This window comes from Pogona vitticeps, chromosome 2 (assembly GCF_051106095.1).
Source record: "Pogona vitticeps strain Pit_001003342236 chromosome 2, PviZW2.1, whole genome shotgun sequence".
Classification (NCBI taxonomy): Eukaryota; Metazoa; Chordata; class Lepidosauria; order Squamata; family Agamidae; genus Pogona; species Pogona vitticeps.
Genome location: NC_135784.1, coordinates 248,223,133 through 248,250,094, shown reverse-complemented (window position 1 = coordinate 248,250,094; position 26,962 = coordinate 248,223,133). Strand labels below are relative to the sequence as shown.

At 40.5% G+C, this 26,962-nt stretch overlaps 1 long non-coding RNA gene across 1 annotated transcript; it reads left to right on the top strand.

Moving 5' to 3' along the window:
- LOC140704895 (uncharacterized) lies at positions 1-26,479 on the top strand. The gene is made up of 3 exons (XR_012084379.2): positions 1-11,511; positions 15,282-15,344; positions 15,550-26,479. It is a non-coding gene; the product is annotated as an uncharacterized LOC140704895 (long non-coding RNA).
- Positions 26,480-26,962: the final 483 nt, after the last annotated feature.

Sequence of the window (26,962 nt, the reverse complement as noted above, 5' to 3'; positions counted from 1 at the left end):
GTTGCCTACACATGCAATCCCATGACAAAGTAGAAAGGCTATGGGAAACCCTCCTATTGTAGTTAATGGGGAAGGGATTTAAGACTTTAAAAAAATGTGAAGAGAACCATGTCAACAATTTTAAGTCAAGACACAGTCAATCATTGCTTTTAATCTGAGTTGGGTGACTATTTGAGCCAACATGATGTGTTCCTTTTTGCATTTTCATATTAAGAAAACTTTTTAAAATAAAGTCTTCAAAATTTGATTGATATCTAAGGGCCCTTGTGTGCCAAACTGAGAGAGAAGTTCTGGCTGGCTTGACTTTCCAGAGCATAGCTAATGCTTAGAGTGTAACCTTTCAAATAGCCATCTACACAGTCCCTTTGACCTACATTATAATTCTCTGCAGTTTTGACTCATACTTCCCTCTACCTAAATTCTCTCTTTTGGTGCTGCTTAATGTGATTCAGAGGCTTACCTGAATGCAAATTTGGTGCTTACGTTCAGGCAAAAACAGAAGACAAGAGTGTAAGGTGAAACTGGAAGCGTATGTGCACAATCATCTACAGCCTTTCACAGACTCTGGTGTGCCTTAGACGCCTAGTAAATTTATTAGACCAAAATCTGTATGTCATGAGTGATGATAACTCTTTTAAGCAACAATTTACAACAATAACACTGACAAGTTTCTTTAATGCTGTGCTCAATATTTACTCACTGAAACTGGGAAAGAGAATAAAATTTTCACCAATATTTTTTTTAATGTAGGCATACATAATTTTGTAGTTTGTAACTGATTTGTATCTTCAGCAATAATCCCAGTTTCAATCTCGCCAGTATAATTTCTCCTACATCACTGTGTCACCTTTACCAATCAGGGATATTTCAGTGAACAAGACGATATCATGACACTCTAGCAACAAAACTATACAGGCGTGCCCTGCTTAACAATAACGACAAATCTGCTTCACGACAATGTTTTTGCGATTGGAAAAACAATGTTTTAATGGTTTTTTTTTCGCTTTGCGACAATCGGTTGCCTGCTTCGGGAACCGATTCTTCGCATTACGATGATCAAAACAGCTTATCGTTGGGTTTTCAAAATGGCCACCGGCTGCTCAAAATGGCTCCCTGCTGTTTTTAGGAGGCATTTTTCGCTTAACAGGCACCCGAAAATGGCCACCATATAGATGATCTTCGCTGGACAAAGGTATTCAGCCCTTTGGAACGCATTGAACGGTTTTCAGTGCATTTTAGTGGGTTTTTTTCTTTCACTTGACGACGTTTTCGCTCTACAGCAATTTCGCTGGAACAAATTAACGTTGTCAAGTGAGGCACCACTGTATTTGACATAAACCTTTGTAGTCTGTCGTCCCTTTCTTTTGAGGTAAGATCATGATGATATTATGTTACCAATTAGATTTGGCTATGTAGCATCACCTTTAAGGGCAGCCAAAAAAATGTTGTTCCAGGGAAATGGGGACTGGATAATATATTCCTGCATGGCATCCTCTCCTCATGCTGGGTGAATATTTCACTGCACCCCATTATCATATGATATATGCTTTCAAATCACATCTGACTTACAATGACTCTAGCAGGGTTTTACTAGTGTCATCCCACAGTGAATTTTCATGGCTGAGCAGGGATTTGAACCCAGGCCTCTTGAGTCTTAGTCTCTCACTCTATACACTGTACTACACCAGCTCTCATTCTTATCCTTACTGTATGAGAAGAAATGAGGGATTGCCTCTTTGCTTACCAAGCGTGCAGAACACTGTTTTGCCTTGTTACATATCCAAACAGTTTTTCCTCTGTCACATGTCCTCCTAAAAGACAAGGACTGTTTATCAGGAAAGCAGACTTTGACAAAAGGGTGCTCTACCTAGCTTTATACTGAACAGGAAATAAAATAGCTTCATTTTGATTACAGGAAGGAATGTGGTCTGTAGGCAGTGCTGGTATTCAATGTACCCAATTTCACACTGTGTTACATAAATCTCAGATAATCTATCTTTTCTCAGCACCTAGAAGGCTATTTATAAAACTGTAAACGGCAATCAATTTGGGTGCTTTTGTGCCACTGTCTTATAACATGACGGACAAAAAGCCTGTACAGAGTGAGTTGTCAGGGCAATTGCTAATAGTTTTGAAACATCTTTCCTGACACCTGAAGAACTCGGAGTTCCACTTCTTCAGCTGTATCTGCACTTTCAACCTCAGTTGAGAAGTAACAGGATAAAAATAGTCTCACCTACTGTATGTTGACCATAGGGAGGTCCTTTGGAACTGGACAAATTTGAAATCCCAGACTGAATTTGGCTGATTCAGGGAGATCTGGGAGATATCTCGATCAAAGAGTAGTTCTTCTGATGTGGACCAAATCTAGCTACAAATGTTCCTGAAGATATGTTACAAATTTTGATTCAGACCAACGGAAGGACCACACAGCATGTCCTCTGCCATAGGTATATCTTCTCCCAAGTTGTTGCTATGAAAACACCAACATAGGGAGACAGAGTCAGAAGAAGGCAGTTGTGTGACTGTCAACTCTAGCTTTGAATCACAGTGAATAATTTCACCAGAGTTCCCAATCCCAGTGCTTTGGAAGAGGGATGCTAAAGTAATATATTGCTGTATGAAACCACCGTTCAATCCTTTTTTGTAGTTTTCTCTCTTAAGAGTAGGAATGTTAGCAGTGTTTCAGAAGAGTTTCTAGGACCTGGGACAGTGTGGGGTCAGATGCTTGTCAGAAGAATGCTGGATCACCTCTGTTCTGTTTAGAATCTGCAAAGCTGTCCACTAAAAGCTAGATAATTAAATACATTTTTGCAGAAAACTATCTGTGCCTATTCAGAAAACTGTAGCAGACCTGAGTTGCTTCCTGGATCACAAATTGAGGTCTGAACCAGATCTTGTAGTTGGTACACGTCACTAGTTCATGGTTCTTGTGGCATAAAGTTCCACTCCATTTTCTAGATACTATCTCACTCAAATTAGCTCCCATTAACAAGAAAGGCTCCCAAAGCCAAATAAGCCTGGCTCCAGCTGAGGTTTTTGCTAGGCCTTGAGTAAAATGTTTGTATTTGAAATAGGCCTCTGTGTATTTGCCAACAGTTACTTTATTTAATCCATTAATTAATTATATGTCACCCTTTGGCCTTAGGGATATTCAAGGCAACTAATGGAGAAGAAAATGTCAGTTAAATGAAAGCTAATAACAGTGTAAATAGCAACCTTAGAACAAAAGCGTTTAAAGACTGAAGCAAAACAAAGACCTTCAAATACAAATAAACTGCAGTAAGAATTTGTGCCAAATTGCAAATACAAAATCAGCAAAATATCTGGGTGAGCAGGACAAACTTTGTTTGAAGCCTTCCAAACATTGGCCAAAATCCTATTGATAGCTTATGCTTATATAAGGGGATCAAGTAATCCTTGGCAGGCAATTGTTATTTATTAATGAGATGCTGGTGCATTCTTCAACATGTGCCTGTTTGGATGCACATCTGGGAACACAGCTGGCACCTCATTAATGGATGGCAGTGTGATACCAAGACTGAGATTATTTCCCTTATGCAAGTATAATTGGCAGTAGGATTCTGGCTAATTAGGAAGGTATCAAACAAATCTAGGGGAAGTCATCCCACAGTTGGAGACAGAACTACTACAAATCTATCCTCCAGTTAGAAAACTGTCATTGAACAACAACAACACATTCCTTGTCAGGTAGGTCAAGGCATTCTTAAACACTCAGTTTGCAAGGAATGCTCTCAAAGTGACTTTCCACAGAATGCATTGTTTATGCATTGTGTCTTCAGCATGTGCACGTGATCACATTTCCAGTGACAAGGCTGCTTATATCAAATACAAAAAATATGCATCTTTACTGGAAAATAACTGCATGCATAATCTTTTGACTTGACATCTGCTTGACATCATAAGATACAGGCATGGGTCCACTTATCTCTGATTGTCTGATAGATTCAACTGCATCTTCTAGCAACGCCATAAGCTGCTTGTTGATGAGACAGTAATAACTCAGTGCTGTTCTGCTTTGGCATCACACTGTGCATTCTTCCTTCTGTTCTGTGCTGGCCCTCATAACTTACTGCAAGTATTTCATAGCCTAATCTCACCTCAAGGGCTGTTCTCTCATGGAGGGGATTATACACAGCTCCCATTAATACTAATGGAGTTACATGCATCGGTAGCACCAGAAACCATAAAATGTGCGCACGTCATACTCCTCCCAAATCTAATCCCATTGAACAGTGATGGTACATTTGTGTTTCTCACAGCATATTATACTGAGAGAAAAGGCAACTGTTTTCTGTGAAGCTGAGATCCATTCAAATATTTTTATCTTATTTTTCAGCTCCTTGTTATATTATGTTGTGCATACATTCACAGCACCATTTTAAAAAAGAGGTTGCATATAAATGTAATAGGAATGAAGAAAATGTTCAGATTTGTGGGTGTTTTATTTCCAGTAACTTGCTCCAATAATCTCCTAATTAAAATTCTGTCTCTGTCCCTTTCTGTCCCTCCCTTCATCTCTCTCTCTCTCAATTTCACCTGCTTCGCTGAATTCCATATAGGTCTGTGGAAACTTCTAGAGGCATTCAGTATTCATTTAAGTAGATTAGTCAACAGTACAAAACTGAGCAATTGTAAAATGTTTCAATGTCAGGGAAATTACAGAAGTATATGGCGATATTTTTTAAACCAATGATAAATTCTGACACATAATGAACGGTAGATATAGCAGATATCATAGTCTCAAGGCCCTTACCTGCCACAGTGACATGAAGTTATTCTTACAAATTTAGAAGTAGTGATAGTCCAAGAGATGGTCTTGTCACCTGTGACTCTGGGCGAGCACAGAAATTGCTTTCCAGTCTTTGTGTTATATAATTATCCATTTCATCTCGGCAATAGATAATTTATAAATTGTAATAAATTGCTTGGATGCTGATAACTGCAAAAACAGGAGAAATAATCTCTTAAATAAATAATTATTGTGTTCTTTTCACAAGACTGAGCTTTCCATTTGGCACAGTGACCTCAGAATCTACCTCAGAAACAGTGCATAAGGATTACTTTGAATCCTGCCCACCCTCTCACTAAGACAAGTCCTTGCATTGCTTTGGAGCCTTTCTGATTGTTATCTAATGGTAACAAATGCCAAAGCCAAGAAGTGGATGGTTAAGGAAACCATGCAAGCCACATTCCTGATGTGATAATGTCACAGTAGAGAAACAACTGCTCCACAATTTCCTGTAGTCAGCTGAGCCCTGAATGATTTGATTGAAGGAAACTTAGAACAAAGCATTGTGAGTTTGGTTCCATGGGGCACTGTCCGTGTCACAATAGCACAGGGAACCTCCCAAGGCACTCTGCCCATAAAGTCTAGCTATGAGGAAGGACCCCTCAAAGACTGACCTTTAGGCCTGACTAGCTTTCTGGAAAGGAATGCTAACTGTATCGTAGAGCCAGCGCTGCTATCTGCAGGGCCCTTCTCTGTCCTCATCTCAGCTTTGGTGGGCCTGTCACAATAGGTGTACACTCTTGTTTTTGACAGCAGGAGAATTGGCCGTGCTGCAGTTTTTCTTTACAACAGTATTTTCAGGTGTTAAAGTTCCGTTTAATGGAATTAGCATTGTGCTAACAATATAGGTTCAGGTTCTGTCACATATCTCTGACTCTGTATTGATTTTCTAATTTGATTTTCAGACTAATGTAGGAAACACATATAGGCCACTTCTAGTAGTTCAGGTAATTTCACTTTCTACTTGCAAAGGTTGGGTGTCAAAATTAATCATCAACAGAGGAGTCAAAACACACACTCTCACCAAACACTGATGACGGAAATTATGAACAAGGAGGTTTTTTTCCTAATTAGAACATTATCACTAATGGCATTTTAAACAAATAAAAAGGGCAGTAATGACAGTTTTGTGAAACCGCTGAGATTACTAGTAATAATGCAGCATCTGTTAGAATGTCATATAAAAATTCCTATAATTAAAACAAGAAGAGCTGGTGTATTAATGCAAGCTGTACATTTCATATCATTGAACAATATTCAGATTGGAGCTGAAATACCAAAGAGTTAAGAACAACTTACAAAGTTATGCTTCACTTGGGCCCACTGACTACGATAGGACCCCATATAAATCCCTTTGCACATGCAGACATGCTGTGGCAGAGAGATATCATAGCACTGCGGGGGAGTCTTCCAGCAATGGAACCCTGCCAATCCCAGAAAAACAAACTAGATATCCAATGAATAACATATGTCTTTCCAGAATCCTGAAGGCACCCAGCCGCAAGATGATTCCCAATGCTCCCACCCACTCAAAACCTCAACCTTGTCTTCCAGTGAACGGTAGCATGGGCAATGCAATCCAAACATGGAAGACACATAGAGAAGGGTAGGGAGGAGAGGAACAGGAGTAAACTATGCCTTGAAATTTAATACTTGTGCCTCGTCTATTCCTCCCCCCAAAATTTGAAAGAAAAAACAGATTAGTGAGCCACTTCTTCATGCTTTACCTTTGCTGAACTTTCCCTCTTTTTTGTCCAAGTAGGGCTTCTGTGGCTTCCCAAAACCTTTGTTAACTCAGAGGGAGGAATCAGTATCCTCCACAGAAAGGAGGCAGGGTGAGTTGTGCACTGTACAGGAAGAGGCCATGTAGAACTTAAGTGAGCTCACTACTGAAAGGAATTGGAAGCATCATTGCTAGGCACTCTGCCCCACTTGTTTCCACATCTAGACAAGTCCAAAAGGGTTTGATCCAGACTAAACTTGTGACTACACTGGCAAACCAAATTGGTGTAATTTAGCTTTCCTGCTTTTCCACTTCCATTTACTTTGAGTGATAACACAGGGCCCTTGGATTGATTACTATGGTGTGATCCACAATCCCGCTTGCAGCCCCCCTTCTTTCTCCTGTTCACACCTCTCAGGTGAAACAATTGGACTCCAGGATTGTTGCTCAGAGATCAGACTGGGGGGGGGCATGCCAGGCTCCAAAGGGTTGGCACTGATTTTCTGCCAGGTCTCTTGGATCACCTGCTGGTCCATACTGGAAAGTTCTCTCTTGCTCTCTGTGTTTGCCAGCTAGAGTGGCACCACTTGGGAAGAGCAACTCTGTAGCCATGCATGATATTATTCTTATTCTTATTCGTAGTAGTAGTAGCAGCAGTAGCAGCAGCTGCAGCAGCAGTAGTAGATCTGCAACTGCTTATAGTACTGTGTGAAATATATTGATATTGTTCCCGAAGCCCCAATGACTACGGGGCCACTCAAGTGTGTTTCTTCCAGAGGCAAGATGTTTCTATTGCCAGGTCCCTGTACATTGTTAGTTTCTCCAGGTCTTTATTTTCAACTCTGGCCTCCCCTGGAATTGCAATATCAACGATCTGGATATTTCTTCATTCTATTACTACTATGTCTGGTGTGTTATGTTGAAGGTGTCTGTCTGTTTAGATCTGGAAATCCCAAAAGATCTTGACTTCCTCATTTTCTGACACCTTCTCTACCTGATGTTCCCACGGGTTTTTGGAGGCTGGCAAGTTATATTTTATTTTGCATGATGACCAGTGCACTAACGTTGCCACTCTATCATGTCTAACTTTGTAATCTGTTTGTGCAATCTTTGGACATTCACAGATGAGATGTGACACAGTTTCATCTTTTTCTTGGCAAAATCAATATTTGCTGTTAGCACTAATTCTTTGGATCTTAGCTTCTTCTTCTTCTTAATTAATTTTATGGGGGAAAGGCAAAGACTAAAAGATAAATGTCATTTGAGTGATATTAACTAGCCGATTATACAAGACATGGTTTTTTTTTGGGGGGGGGAAGGAATGTTATTTTATGTAGTCCCCCAGAGCTTCTTCAGTATTCTGACTTGTAAAAGAATACTAGGAAGAAAATATTACACCTGACAGCAGGGTGTGTTTTTGTTTGTTTTTTGAAGACAGCATAACCAAAATAAAGAAAAAGTTTTTGTGTATGATGTAAGGAGGAGACAACATGCTACATTTGGTTATGTCAGAGGGCTATCACCCCTCACCTCAAAAGACATCTGGACTTCCACTGGTCCTGTGGAGTATTTTTAAAAGCCAAAATAAGCAAATACGTACACTTCCTTCTCTGACCCAGTTTAACAAAGAGGTTTCCTAACATGAGGGTCAGTAACAGATGGTGGCGATTCAGAGAAGTACCCTTTTTATTTCAGTGCCCCAGGGGCAATGCTGCCTCATAAGATAGCATTGTCCTTGATGTTCCCTACATCGCAGAAAGTGATGCTGGCCACTGGCAAGTAGCCGCTGCCCAGATGAATTTTCTGTTATCACCTGTGGCGGCAGTAAAAAGGGATTTAAAGAAAAGAAAAGAAAAGGAGCACATTAGCTGCAAATATGCAGTAAATACAAACATCCTTTAATTGCTGGAATAGCCAACAATTTGCCACCTGCAAATTATTTTGGGGAAGGAGGTGTTTTCCTCAGAAGAAGCCATTTGCTCGGCCAGAAATAACTGTCTATCCCCTACCAGCCAGCACAACACACGCTGAGGTAGGTGGACCAGTAGCCTGGTTTGTTATGAGGCAGCTTCTAACGTTCCTTTGAGTTACGGATTTATCCTATCCTGAATATGCCTGGTAATTTAATATTGTCAAAAGAGCAACACTGCATTAAGAAAATAAGAATTCTCCTATATGCAGTGATGCAAAAATATGGTCCAACCACATCCGAGATGACAAATAATTTTGATGTACTACGTCTCTAAGACTCCAAGTAGTACAACAATGACATTAGTGAATCACGCTGGTCCTCCCATGTGGTAATCCATTCTCATAATGCTTATTTGAGTCCAGAGGAATCAGTTAATTTTCCTCCATGTGAATGTCTTCTTTGCATTGAAGGAGTTATATGTTTTTCTTTCTGTCCTTTTGTTTCTCACTTCATTGTGGCAATATTAAGATATGTAAGTAATCTTCTAGGAAAGGGCAAATCAGCACAGCTCATATGATTCACGCTGTAACTCCAAGTACAGCTCAGCTCCAAGCCGCTTTTCACAGCCACTGTTTCAGCTCCGTGGGCCTCTGCCAATACAGTTTTGACCTCAGATTCTGAAAGACAAACATCTCATTGCACCCAAATGTGTCTAAGACAACACTAATGTGAAAAAATAGTCTTAGGAGCCTACAGTTCAGAGCGGGAAAATGGTGGGGGAAGGAGGTGGGTTTACTCAGCATTTGTATGAAACATGTCTGTTCCTCATTCATGAAATCCAGTGTTGTATAGTGGTTAGAGTGATGGACTGGGAGTGGAAGAGCAAAGCTGAAGTCCTGATTGAGCCATGAAACTCACTTGGAAAAAGATGTCCAGTTAGTGTGTCAATCTGACCTACTTGACAGAGTTGTTATGGAGATAAATTGGGGTGGAAGACAGTTAATGTATCCTTCCTTGAGCTCACTGTGGTATAGATCAGTGGTTCTTAACGTGGGCGATAATGCCCCCTAGGGGGCGATTTCATTTTTCAAGGGGGCAGTAGAACAAAAAGGGGTGGTGTGGGGGTGCTGGAGCAGAAGGGGGGCGGTAGGGGGGCGCTGGAGCAAGCCAAACCTGTGAAGATGGCTGCAGCCTTTTTACAGTGTGCATGAATATATATTTTCCTCCAATTTTAATTTAGTTTCAGACTTTTTGTCTGGAAATTTTTAGTTCCTGCATTTGTTTTTATGCCCTTTTTATATTTCTTTTTGTGTCTTAAAAATCACTTGCAACTAAATCATTAAATGTTACTTTTGGGCGGGGGCATTTCATTTTCTTGGAATTTTATTTTATTTTCAGGGGTCATTGGATGTAAATGTCTTAAATGAATGAATGAATGAATGAATGAATGAATGAATGAATGAATGAATGAATAAATAAATAAATAAATAAATAAATAAATAAATAAATAAATAAATAAATAAATAAGATATCATCACCGCGGGGGGGGGGGCGATGATAACTTCCTCAGTGGCTCAAGGGGGCGTTTCTTTCAAAAAGGTGGTATAGATTTAAACAGCAAGTTGTGTTTCCTACATGCCTCACCCCTCTCCTGAGTGCCTTTTTCCTCTTTTGAATCTATTTGGAAGCAGTCAGTTATTTGTTATTTTGCTCTTCGCAACTGTAAGTCATGAAACATTTTAATTCTTCCTATTACTAATGTCTCGATTGAGACTGTAAGTATCAGTTAAGGAGAAAGAGGAAGATTATCCAGGGAACTTGTAGCTATTCTCCTCTGTGAGCCTCTCTGCTTCTACTGTGTACTAGCAAAAGGAATTTTTACCATAAATTCAGAACTCTGCAACAATACAGACTCCAGCTTTCTAACTAGCCATTTTATTATTTTCAAAATTGGCCTTTGATGGTTTGTCTATATTCTGGTTGATCTGGATCAAAAAAGCTTCCTCTGCTATTTTTCTGTATATATCTTTAAAATGCAGGTGAACAACCAGATGGGTTGGGCCTGGGACATTGTGGTGCAAAATAAATTGTAAGTGCATGAATTGAGAGACATGGAAGAGAACTGGATTGCTAGTTCTCTCAGAGTGTTGCTGAAATCTCAAGGAATTGCTATTCTCTGGTTTCTACCCTGTTTCCCCCAAAATAAGACAGGATCTTATATTAATTTTTTGCTCCAAAAATGCATTAGGGCTTATTTTCAGGGGATGTTTAATTTCTTTCATGTACAACAATCTACATTGATTCAAAATTTCTTTCATGTACAACAATCTACATTGATTCAATGTCATCTTCTGGTTGCTGCACAGTGGTGAAGGGTGGGGTTTCACTTAACTGGGGCTTATTTTTTTTGGTAGGGCTTATATTACGACTATCCTGAAAAATCCTACAAGGGGTTATTTTCAGGTTAGGTCTTATTTTTGGGGAAACAGGATGGGCAAGGAGAGAAACCATAAGGTAAGCTGTCTGGGGACACATTTCCACCCATTTCCAGCTGTTCTTAGATTTTCCTAGCTCAAAGCAAAAATGCTTGCATGAGTGTTGTATTTGCCACCCTCTTAAACCCTGCCTGCTCTCCTTCTGTGACATCACAATAGCACTTTCCATGGTATCATGTGGACTCCCCTCCTGATCCTGAAATATCAAAGTAAACCCAGGAAGAAGACGTTGAGGAAGCATTAGCTGTGGATTTATGTAGCACCACAGTTGCCGCTAATCTCACTTCTGATCCTTCCTGCATGCTTATCCTCTGAATCTTCATCTCCAACTGTAATCAAGTTCATTTAATGGGATTAGTACATGTTCTTCCCTCCTAGTTTTCTTCCCCCCGCTCTCTCTCTCTTCCTTTCAATTTAGGGGAGAAGATGTATGAACATATACGGTGTATTTCCATGGTCCAAAGCATCTCCAGGAAAAACTGCTGTCTGAAAATAACAGGAGAGAACCTGCTAGCCAATACAGAAACAGTACTGGACTAGATGGGAAAATGGTCTGACTCAGCATAAGGTAGGTTAATTTTTATTTATGTACTGTCTATTCCAGATGGCAAAATGTGTGGGAATATGGACACATTTATGTTGCCTAGGCAAGGGCAGGGAACATGATGGACTCCAAATATTGCCAACCTCCTTTACCCCTGCACCTTTGGCCATGCTGGGAGTTGTAGTCCAAAACATCTACTGCATCATATTGCCTATCCTGATGCAATATATCAGGAACACTGACTGTGTGATATAATAATAGCAGCATCAATTAGTATTAGAAATAAATCTCTATTCTGTGAACTGAAGGTCTTCTAGACAAATGCAGTGTACGGATAAGGCTGTAAGTGTGTTGACAAACCAGGATAATCCAATGACTGGATAAGGCTCTTGTGCCATCAGAGAAGTACTTGAGGAGTAGCTGACCGTTTATTTTAGCTAACAAAGTGTGGGAGGAAGAAAAAACAGGTCACAACATTAGTGTTAATTGATGGAAATGCAATTTGGCAGTCTTCATTTTTCAAGGATATATCAAGACTTTTTTCAATGATACATCAAGACTTTTTTCTTTCAAAGCGTCATCTTTTTCCCTGGAGAAACTTTGTACCACCTTCACCATCATCAATTTCAATTAACAGGAAAGGTTTGTTCTCAGGTTACCTGCCTGGCCTTTGATAACCTTCAATTGCTTTATAAGACTTTCTCCATAAAACTATTTTTTATTAATTGACAGTAGATCACAGAAAGCATATCATTTTGACAAGGACAATTATGTTTATTAACTGAACACAACTTCTCACAAGGTATCTTTAGCTTGTCTGAATGCCTTGGTAAATTACCTAGGACTGACTTCCAGAATAAAAAACAGTTCAAAAGGAAGGATGGCAGCCAGTTTATTGCTGGCAGGATGTAGCGATCCTTTTTCACTGTGTTGTTAGCCTCTCCTGACAGCAGGCTAAAGTCTGATCCAACTTTTGAAAATATCATTAAGCTTCTTGGCAATAAATTATGGTGTCACCTGCTTTACTTGCTATGGTATAATGAGATCAACACACTAAGTGACGTGCTATTTACTGTAACTTTTTAATAGATACAGGATGATGAGAATAGGATGATAGACGCATGTAGAAACAGTTAAGGCCAAAAAGGGAGAAGACGACGGAGGTTTCAGGAATGACAGAAAGGAGGATGAGGCAGTGACTGAAACAACAGTAGAGGAAGATGTGATCATTGGACTTTATGGAAACATTAGAGCTCTCCGGTGTGGTCCCACCGGCCATTTGAATCAATTCCTGTTCTGCCTTTTTGATATTGGATTCAAGTCACGTAGTGTATAAATCAGTATATCAAAGGAAAAATTATGGTGCCCCTGCCAACCAAAATCTGCACAGGCACAAATAAAAACAGTGTTCACATTCACACAGCTCCATTGAATTGAATCAATTTAGAAGCGATTTTAAAAAGCCCCCCGCTAGGCAGTTGAAAAAAAAAATCACTTTGCAACTCATATAAATTGATTTTACCCATAGGCCATGGGTCCAGGAACTTATAAGTTGATTTAAATTGATTTAACTGTGGTTCTTATTGGCATTGAAACCACACCCTCAGTCAAGGTGCAGAACTGTTGACGAAAGAGTCAGCTGAGCAGCAATCCTGGGACCCTGAAATCTAAATGCTATCCCAAAACTTGCGCCGAGGTGGGGTGAGGCCAAGTGCAGCCGTGGAGTTGCACACAGGCCTCTAAGGCCACTTTTGTGATCCGCCCCCCCCCATAAGTCCTTCCTCATCCTTTTTCTCAGCCAAAAGAATGAACTGCTTCTCCCACCAGGAGCCTCCAGGAATCACAATTCACCTTTTAAGTAGATCACAGAAACCTTGTACTGCTTAACGGAAAAAAAAAAAATCAAAACTGGAAATGGAGTTCTACCTCCTGTTTCTTTTGAGAGAGGAGTCTGGCATGGGGGCGGGAGAGGCAGTGTCTGTGTTGCTCCCATAGGGTCCCGGGACTCAGAAATGGGCCGACAGATCTGCTCATTCCTGCAGCAACATAAATGTGTCCATCTTCCCACACATTTCCATCTCTATGCACACTTAACAGGGACAGGCACTGAAGAGGACATAGGAGAATGAGATGCTGCCTTTTCCCATCAAAGTCACCTTCCTCTGTCTGCAGTGACTGGCAGCATTTCTAAAGAGGTTTTTAATGCCACCTGCTTCTACTGTATGTCCTGGTTAACAAGATGCCCCAGATTTTACTCCAAGATAATATGAATCATTTGCCTGAAACACATGTGTTCTACTACTACTGAGCAATCATCCTTTCCCCATAGAAAAATGCACAGGATAGGACAGTCACCTCAGCAGTTTTGTTATTGGTTTGTGAAAGTCTAGTACTGCCACCTCACCTCAAGAAAAGTTAAATTTCACACATGCAAGCTCTGTGGATTTCCAACATGCACAACCCTCTGATCACCTGTTTGTGCAGGGCAAGGTCCCTCCTTCCTACTTAGGATACTCTGAGGTCATGGAGACATGATCAGCAGATTGGAAATTGTATTGAATGCAATACATTATCTTTAAGTATCAATACACTCAAGTAAGGATGAAATTCTGTCCTTCCTATACATCATTACAAAGCAGTCGGGTCACTTATAAAGACGCACTTGCTTTGTACCAGGAAAGTGGTTTTTATATTGTTTTGTTTAGCACAATGTATGAAGCTAACTAGCTCCAAATGACAATGCAACTAGTTAATAGTGGGGAAATTGGTAATGTAGCTAATAGTTGTAGTTACTTTTAGGTATGTGATGTTACTCCTACTTAGGTGTAAGAAAAGTTGCTTCAAAAGTCTAACCAAGTTATTTTTAAGAGCATTTTAAGATGTTTAGAGGTATTTTGACAGGATTCCCCCTCAACCAACCCCCAGGTTTTAGGCCTTTTTCTTATCCATCTTAAGCAGCCAGGGAAATGTTCTTTAGTTTTGACTTTTACATCATATCAGGAGAAAGAGACAGTATTTCTTGGTATTTTTCTGGTCTACTGGTAACGACAACACAATGGGTTAATAACACACAACACAACAAATTAGTTTCATGATAAAATCAATAATTATGATAACAGCAACCTGATTATTGAGAAGTAATGAGTAGTTGCAACAAGTTACTTTTAAAACATAACACTCTAAGCTGTGAACATTATTGATAGGATCATTTTTTAAAATAATCTTTAAAAAGAATGCAGAGTAGTGTTCTTTTTAATTTACTGCTGTGAAACCTCTTTCTCCTTTTAGGTTCCCAAGGATGGCTGTAGTTATGCTCCCTGTCTCTCTCCTACTGCTGGAATCCTTTCACTGAAACCCCTTAGGCCTAAACTAGAAAATTCAATTAGCACATCATTAGAAGTAGAGGTCCTTGAAGATGCCTGAGTGTGCCTCAGGTGCTTGCCTCATTTGGCGTTTTGCAAATCAGCTTCTTTTTGTTTTGTGATTGGTCATTAGGTGGCAAACATGAGCTTCATTTCCAAGATGAATGGTGCTTTGAAGTAATTGTATGTTTGAAGAGAAAATAGTATACAAGTGGTGCCTCGCTTTACGATTGCCCTGCATTATCATGAAACTGCTTAACGATGATCTTTTTGATAGGATCAAATGATGGTCTGAATGGGGGAATTTCGCTTTGCGATGATCGGTTCTCTACTTCGGGAACTGATTCTTCGCAAAATGATGATTTTTAAACAGCTGATTAGCAGTTTCAAAATGGCCACTGGGTAACTAAAATGTCTCCCCGCTGTGTTTAGGGACGGATTCCTCGCTATACAGGCAGCGAAAATGGCAGCCATATGGAGGATCTTCGCTGGACGGTGAGTTTTTACCCCATTGAAACGCATTGAACGGGTTTCAATGCATTTCAATTGGGTTTTTATTTTCGTTTTATGATGTGTTCGCTTAACGGCAATTTTGCTGGAACAGATTATTGTCGTTAAGTGAGGCACCACTGTAGTAGCAGGAAAATGATATTTCCCATAATGTCTGAGTTGACCCTTTTTTCCACTTTCTCCTTCACAGCTGCATCAAGTTTTAGTACACTACAAACAAGGAGAAAAATTGTACTGCATGTAGAGCACACAAAATATGCTTGGGAGTCACTGCTAATAGAAGGCTACAAAAGAACGACTAATGGAGGAGAGCAGATTGCAAGCACTCTTCTTAATTGCAGATTTGACAGCTATAAAAAAACAACTTGGGCAAAGAAGGATACTTTTGACAGTGTAGAGAAACGCACCTGTTACGGTTGTCATTTTCAACTTTTTCTCAAGCAACTTTTCTATCTGTTTTACCACCAACAATGTCTTTTAAAATATGTTCTGGGCATCATGGCATTAGTGCTTTTTTGTAAAGTATATAGCATTACTAATGTTGCTCTTAGAGTTATAGCAACAGGACTGAAGATGATGTGGTGGGAGTATCAGTGTTTTATTATTATTAAGGTGTGTCTATGTGCCATATTTCTTAACAATGGTCAAAATTGACTTGACTTGTTGCATTTGTAGGCCATTTTTTTCAAGAGTGCTACGTTTTAAGAGTATATGTTGACCAATAAAAAGCCATCCTCCTTCCATCATTTTGCTACCTTTAATATACAGTACATGCATGAATACACATGCATTCACGTTGTTGTGCTAAAAGCAAACAGCCTCACCCAGGCTAGGTCAGGAATCAAAAGCCTTCCCAGTAAAAACCTTTACTTCCAACTGAACTGGTGCCCAAAACTTGCCAATGACTGGGCATGATGTGATAGCCGAGTTGCAACTAACCATAGTGGCATATAGGGCAGCACTGCCCTATTGGTTAAGCTTGGGATTGGCATATGCAGGGAGAAGATGAAGGAATGGGAAAGGGGCTCAGCATTCAGCAGCCATCTTGGTTCCGTATGCTGATCTCAACTGTTTCATGTTTCTTTCTACCTAGTGGGGAGGGTTAGAGGCAGTATATGTAACAGCGGTATACAGATCTGTATTTTTTGGACTGCAGTTCCCAGAATTCCCCAGGCAACAGTGCTGTGCTGCTTGGGGTATTCTCGGAGTTGCAGTCCATAACTGTAAATCGCACACCTCTAATATGCCGGAGGTAGGGGGAAGTCTGTACTCTTCCAGCAACACAGTTTTGCACCCTATAAAATTGAGCATGCTAGGTCAAAAGCGGCTTTCACTCTGCCCTAGTTACAGTTGTGTGTGATAGTATGATCCATGCTGCCCATAGTCTCTCCAGCAGTTACAGTGGGGTCTCTACTTAAGAACTTAATCCGTATTGGAAGGTGGTTCTCAAGTTGAAAAGTTCTTATGTTGAATCTGCATTTCCCATAGGAATGCATTGAAAACCATTTAATCCGTATCTGCTCTTTTCCGTCCATAGAAACTACAGTGGAACCTCTACTTCAGAACGTAATCCGTTTTGGAATGGTGTTCTTAAGTTGAAACGTTCTTAAGTTGAAGCAAAATTTCCCATAGGAATGGACTGAAAACCAATTAATCTGTTCTGGCTGTTTTTTTTGTTATGTAGAGGTGTGTTCGTACATTGAAGCATTAGTTCCCATAGGAACTAATGCAAAGCTGGTTAATACGTACTCTACCACTAGGGGGAGAATTTTTTTTTAACCTAAGATGACCTAAGGTTTAAAAAAGAGCAGGAAAGGTTTTTTTTCCCTGTTCTTATCTTGGATTTCTGTTCTCAAGTAGAAGCAAAATTTAGCAAATGGAGCTGTTCTTAAGTTGGATTGTTCTTAAGTAGGGACGTTCTTAAGTAGAGACCCCACTGTAGTTTAATGGAGGATTTATGAGTATCACATCACAACTTCTTAGGTATTATATCACAGATATCATCCCGGGCCATCTACACTATATTTGCAAAGCAGTTATCTTAGATAAGTCCGTATAATATACTATGCATGAATTGCCTTAAAATTGGTTACAAGAATGTGCATTTTACAGTGCTATGCACTCTCTCTTCTCCTGTATAGCGTGGAATCATCAGGCTACTATAAAAAAATATTTATCACAGCATTCTAAGAATTTCTCAGAGCAAGAGGGTGGCCAATGAATTACAAAGAGGAAAGGGCCAAAAAAAAAAAAATCTCACAAAATTCAGAAATTTGGAATTATTTGGTCATGATTGGTACAGATTGTTATAGCTCATTACAACTACAGATTATTGCAGTTCATTATTCAAGACAAAGAAATAATTCAAAGAAAGAAAGAAAAAGAGAGAGAGAGAACTCGGAGAATCTAGGATACTAATTTAGATGCAACACATCATTTTTAGAACAACCACATCTAGAGTCAGAACAGCCATGACATTGTCCAACCTCCAATAGGAGAGGAGGAAGAGGAAGAAGGATAGTTGAAAAGGCATGCCTCTAAAAATAAAGTTCCTGGTCTCTTAAAATTGTGCTTGTAGTGATATTTGCACAGTTTGGATTTGTTTCCAAGTATAGACTGAATGTTTTCAATAAAATGTTTACAGCTGTGCCTCGCTTTACGATTGCCCGGCATTACGACGAAACCACATTACAACGATCTTTTTGCGATTGCAAAACGATGGTCTGAATGGGTTTATTCGCTTTGTGATGATCGGTTCCCTGATTCTGGAACCAATTCTTCACAAAACGATGATTTTCCTCCAGCTGATCGGTGGTTTCAAAATGGCCACCAGGTAAATAAAATGGCTCCCCGCTGTTTTCTGGGACAGATTCCTCGCTGCACAGGCACAAACAATGGCCGCCCTATGGAGGATCTTCACTGGACGGTGAGTTTCCAGCCCATTGGAACGCATTGAAGAGGTTTCAATGCATTTCAATGGGCTTTTTATTTTCGCATTATGACGTTTTTGTTCTACAGCAATTTCGCTGGAATGAATTAACATCGTAATGCGAGGCACCACTGTACCTTTTTTTTTTTGCTGTGGGTAGCATGCATAATTTCAGGTCATCTTCATTGCTGAACCCAGTCTCTGGTACTCTTCCCAATAAATCAGCATTTCCCATCTGATTGTCCTCTAGTTCTGTTAGACTAGAACTCCCATAATCCCCAGGCAACACAACAATGATCCTGCCAGCTGGGGATGATAGCTCCAACACATCTGAAGAAGCACCTGTTGGAAAACACTTATTTGACGGTTTAAGTTCAATGGCAGCAACCCACTGTAGTGCTGGCAGGAGATCATGAGAGTTGTGGTCGAACACATCAAAGGTCATTGAAAGGTAAAATGCTCTTTTGTGGGAACTGGAGCTGATCATACGCTTAAATCTGTCCACTTGTCTTGGCACCTATTAAGATCTTTACTTCTTAAGATCCAGATTTTATCCTTACTTAAAGTAATGGGAGTTTTCGTGTGGCTTAGTCAGAAGCTGTTTTGATTCATTACCAATAATTGCTTCACAGTGTCTTTGAATAGGCTTGCCATAAATCAGACCAAAGGCCCTTTTGTGCCGTCTTTATCTACCCAGTGTGTCCTTAGTCTCTGCTGATCTTCACTGTGTGTGCATTCGTTTAGAACATTAGTGCTGGAGAAGGGGAAAAGAGACCTGCCGTGTTCCGACTGAAGTTTTCTTAGTAGTACCATCATTTCTAACCACCCTCTTTGGGTCTGATAATAGCTGGGATCTCTTAATTCACAGCTTATCAGCCAGCCTGAAATTTCACAATAAAAGCGAGATGAAAGTAAAATGTGTTTCTGGTTTAAAGGTACTCATTAATTTTTATTAAACTAACCAAAAAGGCATAAAAGGTATGCATTATTCTGAGATTAGCATTCCTTTACAGAAGTAAGCAGGGCGAAGCGAGAGAGAAAGGCCTGTCTTCAGTCTGTTAGCTGTGAAAGAGGAGGCAGGAGGCAGATGATAGAATGGGCCTCAGCAGGTAATGTGATGCTGTCAGATTCCACCATCAAATCTAAACTCTCAGCTTAGCACAAAGTTAAGCCAGGACCAGAGTAATCTTAAACATCTTCAACATCCCTAGGTTGAGCGGAGTTCCAGCAACTACACTCACTGAAAAAGACAGTAACATTAGGAAAAGTTGAAGGGAGTAGGAAAAGATTAAGACCAAACATGAGATGGTTTGATTCACTAAAGGAAGCCATGCCTTTTAGTTTGTAATCCCTGAGTAGGGAATTTAATGAGAGGCTCCTTTAGAGTAGCCATTCTCAATAGTGGCCACGTGGCCCTTTGGGAGGGGATCTAGCACATTTGATAGGGGGGAAACAGCCTGAAAATTTTGCTATTCTATTTTTTATTCATTTGTGTATCCTTGTTTGACAGAGGTCTCTGGAGCCTGTGAATTGCTCCTAATAGGCAGTGACAACAGAGGTGTGTGTGTGTGTGTGTGTGTGTGTGTGTGTGTGTGTGTGTGTGTGTGAGAGAGAGAGAGAGAGAGAGAGAGAGAGAGAGAGAGAGAGAGAGAGAGAGAGAACAGAATGGGAAGGAACAGTACTTACAGTGACTAGTGGGAATTAATCCCTGTTGAATTCTTTTTCCATCTTTTTTCCACCTTGTCGGTTCTAGTGTGATGGACATTTCTACAGATTTAATTATTGGCAAATGCTGATTAGAATTTGTTGGGAATGTTTCCCTGTTTCCCTGTGAGAGCCCTAGTTGCGTAATGCTTACAAGGCTAGGTTTGTGTAAAGCGCACTGCCTGCCTTGGGAGGCCTGAGTTGGAGAGATCATGCCATTTCACATCGGCGTCACTTCTGCATGTATTTATTGATAATGTCCACTGAAGCTTGTTTTGCCATCAGTCTTTGGTTCATTTTTATGCTTATTAAAATGATATACACATGGACATCAGATTGATTTTGAAGAGTTTTTCACATGTTACATTGCATTATGAATGCCTTTCTAATTAATTATTTTTTAGTTTTAATTTTACTTATTTTAATTTTATTTCATTAAAAAAAGCACAAGACAGTACACAAGCTGTTGATTGCACCAAGAATGCCAATATGGGGTGGGGAAAGGGGAGGCAACTAAGCTGGGAGAACAGCCAACACTGGGTCAGGAAGTGTTCTGAATACAGCCACAGCTTTTTTGGCTACAACTAACACGTTTGGTGCAGCATCAGGCCAGAGACCTGTCATCAGTCTGCTTTCTGGTAAACAATTTCCTTCTTAGTTCACCTGCAGGAAGTGCCAGAGAGAGGTGGGACACCAGATGACCTCACTACAGGAAGGGCCATTCAGGCATCCCAACATTTGCCATCTGATCCCAGAAAGGCTGAAGGAGCCTAATGCAAAAAGAACAGTATCCTCACGCAAGGCTACCAGCTGTGAGGACAACTCAGAGCAAGGTGTTTGGGGTCTGAACAATTTGTGAGTACATGTTTGCATGTGTGTATGCAAACACATGCACACACATGTGCACAGTATTCAATACTCTCACTGCCTGGAATGTCTGCCCTACAGCTTCTAATGGAAGTGCCAGGCTTACAGAAGAATATTTTGCCATTGCTCATTCTTCTCCAGAGTATCATTATTTATTAGCAGCAGCCTTGCTTTTTTGGGCTGTCCTACAGTCCTGGCATCTGGAACACATGTGCCATCTGCTTAATGGACGATCACACTCTATTAATCTGGATAGAACGCCGTTTTTACTTAAGATTCTACATACTGATTTTTACAAAACCACTGCAAAAATAGCTTGATGACTCTTGATTGGGATTTTTAAAAAGTGGAGGGAATTGACATGATGGCCACCTTCTCTCCTAAGTGCTCGAGAAGGGCCAATTGCATCACTGAATTTCTGGTACATAAAATGCACAAAAACAGTATGACATACTTGAGCTGGGCTGAGCTTTACCTCTTTTGTTTTTCACTTCCTCCACTGTTTTTATATGTCCACCCCTTGAAAAGAGGTGCCTGCTGAGCATTATTAAAGAGTTGAAAAGAAGAGGCTGCATAGATAGGTTCTGAGGGTGAGGAGCACCTTATGTACATGGCCCAACCTTCCTTCCTTCCTTCCTTCCTTCCTTCCTTCCTTCCTTCCTTCCTTCCTTCCTTCCTTCCTTCCTTCCTTCCTTCCTTCCTTCCTTCCTTCCTTTATGGACAGAATGACAACTTGTAACATGCCCTGCAAATAACACCACAACCCCTCATACAAATCCTGAGGATCTTCACTTCCTTTTCCTATTAGTGGGACTTATAGGGCAAGGCTGGGCTCGGTTCCTCTGAAATGTGGAAAAGAACACCCACCAGCACACGCACTCCCATGAGGGCTTTGCTTATGTGTGAAAGAGAAGACTGCAGAGGCAAGGAAAGGGCACCATAAGCAGATTCTTTGGATATGTTTTGTTGTTCTTGTGATGTGCCATCAAGTCACCCTTGACTTATGGCGAACCCACGAATCAACGATCTCCAAAATGTCCTGTCCTCCACAACCCTGCTCAGCTCTTGCAAACTCAAGTCTGTGGCTTCCTTTAGGGAGTCAATCCCTCTCACATTTGGTCTTCTTCCTTTCCTGCTGCCTTCAACCTTCCCCAGCATGATCGTCTTTTCCAGAGAATCCTATTGTCTCATGATATGTCCAAAGGCGGACATGTTATGTTATTTGCTATATAGCCAGAATGGACATATAGTGACCCTAAGAGGGCTTTCAAGGTAACTGAAATATAAAGTAGAGGTTTTGTTAGTCTCTCCTCTTCCTCCCCCCCACATGGGGTTTTGATTTCTGCACTGCCATTCTAAGTGGCATTAATAATAACTGTGTTGGCAGCCTCTCCGCTATTTTGCACCCTGTACAATGCCCTCTAACTAGCATCAGCACTTGTTGATGTTCTTCATGACTGGGCATCTTCTTCACAATCACACAAATATTAAATTATATATCATTATAGACACACCTTGTCTTTAATGTATAATACAGCTTCTTCCTTTCTAGTCCTATAGCAAGTATGAGGCAGGTCACAGTTTCATCCATCTCTGGAACAAGGCTTTTCTCCTGTTTCCCAAAAGTTTTCTTTCCCTCATTTTAAGGATAGGGGTGTTGTGAGAATTTATTTTGGTGTTGATGCTGACCTTTCTGGAGCACTGGAAGATGGCCAATGCTGCTGGACTTGTTCCATCCACCCCTACTTTTTGGTTAAACACCTTGGCATCACCCTGCAGCTTCCCTAACCGCCACACTTCCCAGTCTGAAAAAGCCCTGTGGAAAGAATTAACTTACAATGTCTTTTCCCGGACTTAAAAAAAAATGCAGGAAACTCGGAAGGTTCCTGACTTCCAGATGAAAACACTCACAGACATCTTGGCCACTGTACAAGTACCGGTAACATAGACTTCTGAACATAGTGCACAATAATGTTCTTGAAATGTCTTCTTTAAAATAAATAAATTGCTTTTGAACAGAATGTAAATCTATTGGAATAAGAATGGTAAACAGTAGGAGGAAGAGATTTTTAAAAAATATTGAGAATAGTGCTGAAATGTCTGAACTTGTAAATAAAAGCAGAATGGGTAGTGACTATTTGTTTATTAGTTATTAATTTTCTATCATTTGTAGGCTGCCTTTCCCCCAATGAGGGCACCCAAGGTGCTTCACAATGTTGAAACAAATAATACTAAAACCAGATTAAGTTACAGATGAAAAAACAACATCCAGTCATGTAGCACACTTTAGCGTGAGTGGCAGAATTATCACAATTCAGAAATGTCTCCCTGTTCACACATCCTAGTGATGTAAGCATGGAGGGCAATGAAAATCCACATGTAGGCCTCAAGGACCTTTTAAAGACATGGAGCCCTCTGGAGCAAAATGGCCACTTGAAACCACCCCCACCCCCCAACATCTCATTCTCACAGCACCTTGTGTTACGCCTCCCATCATCTGCAGCAAAAAGGGAGTACAGGTATGCGTATAATTTCTGAACTGACCTACCTCAAAGCCTAGCTGCATTTGACATTAAAAGGTTACTATTTTATATGCAAATTTAAAGAAAATATTTACACACAATGACAAACTACATGCTGTTTTCTCAATTGTTGGCAAATTCAGGTATGTGATTATCGGAATATATTTTTCTCAGAAGATCCCTTTCTGTGGAGAGAAGAGATACATCTACACCACTTGTAATAAAGGTTAATTTGGGAAACACTTTTTCTCCTTCACAATTTGAAATTGGCAGAGTCCGACAAAGATGGAGAACTATAATAACATTTTGGAATGCGCCCAATAGATTCTTATTGTAAATTATTATTAAACTACTATGTGGAGTAGTTTCTGATTCACTGCATCCTTTTGCAGGAGACTTTTTCAAACATTTTGGCACCTCAGAACACCACCACCACCCCGGTGTGGATTTTTGAGAAACCGTCATGTCTACCCAGCTCTTCTTAGTTCCAGCCCTTCAAATTTTACAGTCATAATTTATGATGAAAAACAAATACGAAAACCATAGCACTAAAGATAAGCAACAATCATTTTTCTGGTCGACAGGTTGTCATAGGGATTCCCAGTGTGGTGTAGTGGGACACTGAAGATCAGAGTTTGAATCCCCACTTGCCCTTGGAAATTCATTGGGGGAGGGGAACTGGTGGAACCATTCTTTAAATATCTCATTTACTTCGTAAGCCCTATTAGGGTTGCTATAAGTTGGATCAGCACAGAACACACACACACACACACACACACACACACACACACACACACACACACAAGTTCCTGAGTTGGGATGCAGGAAGAGTTTTTCAGATTGAATTGGAGATGCCTCTCAGTCTCAATATTAAAAAGAGATTGTAAAAGGCATGGACGGGGTCGTGATTAGGGCTAGAACAGGCATACTCTTACGAAATCTATCAGTCTGTCTCAAGACCTGATCTGAACACACTGTTACCTGGGGAAGCACTACCAGATTATGATTTTAAAAGGGAAACAAAGCATGGCAGCTGTTCCTTTCAGGGGTGTAGATGGTCAGAACTGATCTTCTGGCTCACCTTCCTACATCTGTAGTATCACCATCTTGTTTCCCTGCACTTGCTCATTGTCTGTTATGCCTAATACTGCTATGCCTAATACAATCCATGTTTACTGGCGGATTTCAGGACTTACAATCCATGACACTCAATGTTCTGGGCCAGCTGAATTTTTGTAAGCTCTGATGGTGGTGGTGCAACAGGTGAAGGAAGATGTGGATGTGAAGGAGTTTCTTTCACAAGATAGTAGAAGAGACCTACTCCCAAGTGAATGTGCATAAAATGATAGCTCAGTGGTTTGGGTATCTGGCTGCAGAGCCAGAGGTTGGGAGTTCAATTCCCCACTGTGCTTCCCTGACGGGGGCTAGATTCAGTGATCCATAGGGTACTTTCCAGCTCTGCAGTTCTAGGATGTTGTTGCTGATGATCATGGCCTTAGCTATCTGTCTCCTTTCATCCTCACCTGCTGTTTGAGCTGCAACATATTTCCACAAGGAAGAAGAGACCTTTCAGGGCTTAGGAGCTATGACTGACCATCTATTTTCCCATGCTGCCTTGCATAGCAATGATGGAAGGGGCAGCAAGAAGAGGAACAGGAAAAAAGGCTCTCCACACTCCTATCCCCTAAGCCAAAAACAGGGAGCTTGAAATGAAGATAAGAGGCAGCAGCAATTGGTGGTCAACAGCCAGCAAGCAACCCTGACACCTTGTGTTGTGCATGGGCATGCACTGTCTTCTCTCCACCCATCAAAGGCCATCTCTCTCTAGAGCCACCTGTCTCTCCAAAAGCCTGTGTTTGAAGGCAGTCTTCAGTGTCAAAATGCTGTGGGGGGAGTGGGAGTCAAAATTCACTTTGAGTAGCATGCCTACAACTCTGTCTACCTACTGCCAGGTCTTCTCCTGTTATGAGTTCAGCCGAAGAAGATCTGGAATCAGAGGGGTTAATTACAGCTGAGGAAAATGCTGGGCAATTTAATGTCCAAGAAATGAATATCATGTTTTACTTCAGAGCTCCTTTAGGTAAGCTCCCAAGAAAGCTGTTGTATCCTTTTTCCAGTGTACCATAAATAGGGGAAGAATGGCTCAATATAGTGTTCTTTGGAGGGGAAAGTGCTGAAGATAAATAATTGAAATACTAGAAAATGCTGACTATGTCTGGACATGTATGTGTAGCCCAGGGCAACTGCCTCATGCCATCCTTTAAAAAGTCCCCAAGCTCTTCTTAGAAGCATCTATGCACTGATGGAGAGAGTCTACAAGGCTCATATGTCCGAAAGGTATGACAGAGTTCTGTACAGTTGGAGTCCAAGGCTTTCAATTCACACAGAGCTCTGTAAACAGGTTCAGCCAGATATGGTTGCAGCAGGGTTGCAGGCCTTCCCAGTCAATACAGAGGAAGTCAGTTGGAGGGAATGAAGTCCATGACAAGTTTTGCACAACTTAAAAACCCATAGTTCCACGAATGGACTTTAGCCTGTGCAGTGAGATGGCCCATCTTTGAGCCCCAAGACTACCCTTATCCCAAATCTGCTCTGGAGTATCCTCCAACCATTTTAAGCAGATTTTGAAGGTGTGCAGGATAGCCAGAAAATTGCCCCTCCTTCATTTCACTGAGGAAAGCTCTTTGATCCCCAGGAGAAATTAATAGGTTACGCCACCCACTACCTGATTTTTAAAAAGCTTTGCCACTTAAAGCTAATTTGAGTTATGGGCAATTGCATTGCATTATTTGATGCAAATTGCATGGAGTGATATAAATAACACTGATTAAGAAGTACAAGCTCCCAATAGAATGCTTTTTATTTGCAAAGGTCTAGGTAGCACTCCTCAATTTTACTATAAAAAGACACCAGGAAAAAAAAGGAAGGGGGTTCTATTTTAACTACAGGCAAGAATAATTGACATCATTTGCTAGGAAAATGCTAATCTAGCTATTCATTTTGGTTCAGGTGCGGGAGATGTCACCCAATCAATCTAACCTTTTGTGCTTCAGGGGGAAAAATATGTCTTTTGAATATTCTAAAAGAGGGAAGAAAAATATATTTTGGAAAAAGAAAATAGTCTGCTAATATGTTGGCAAGGGTTGGTTCTCTTTGAATGTGAGCTGTCAATGGTTTTGCATTTCAAAACTGAATGCCACGTGCAATGTTTGAAATAAAACAGCAGGAAATAATAATAATGGTTTTGCTCAGAGGCCTTACATTTGAAAATGCTTCAAGAGCACTGGCCTATTGCAGCTGCTCATTTTGTAGATAGTCAGGTATGTTTCCAGAAATATTATACTGCTCATTTGTTAGAACTGCAAATTTGTTATGAAAATAAAACATTGTAATCGTTCAGAAATGAAACAACGAGCACAGTGTGTTTGTCAAGTGTCATTTGTAAGTGCATCACAAATATGGATTTGTAAATGCAGAATGCCTCGTGTTCTCTTTGCACAATTCTCGTGAAAATCTCATATGAATGAGGAAGAAGGCAGAAATGGGGGAAGGAACAGAGCAGGAACCAGTATTATATCCTC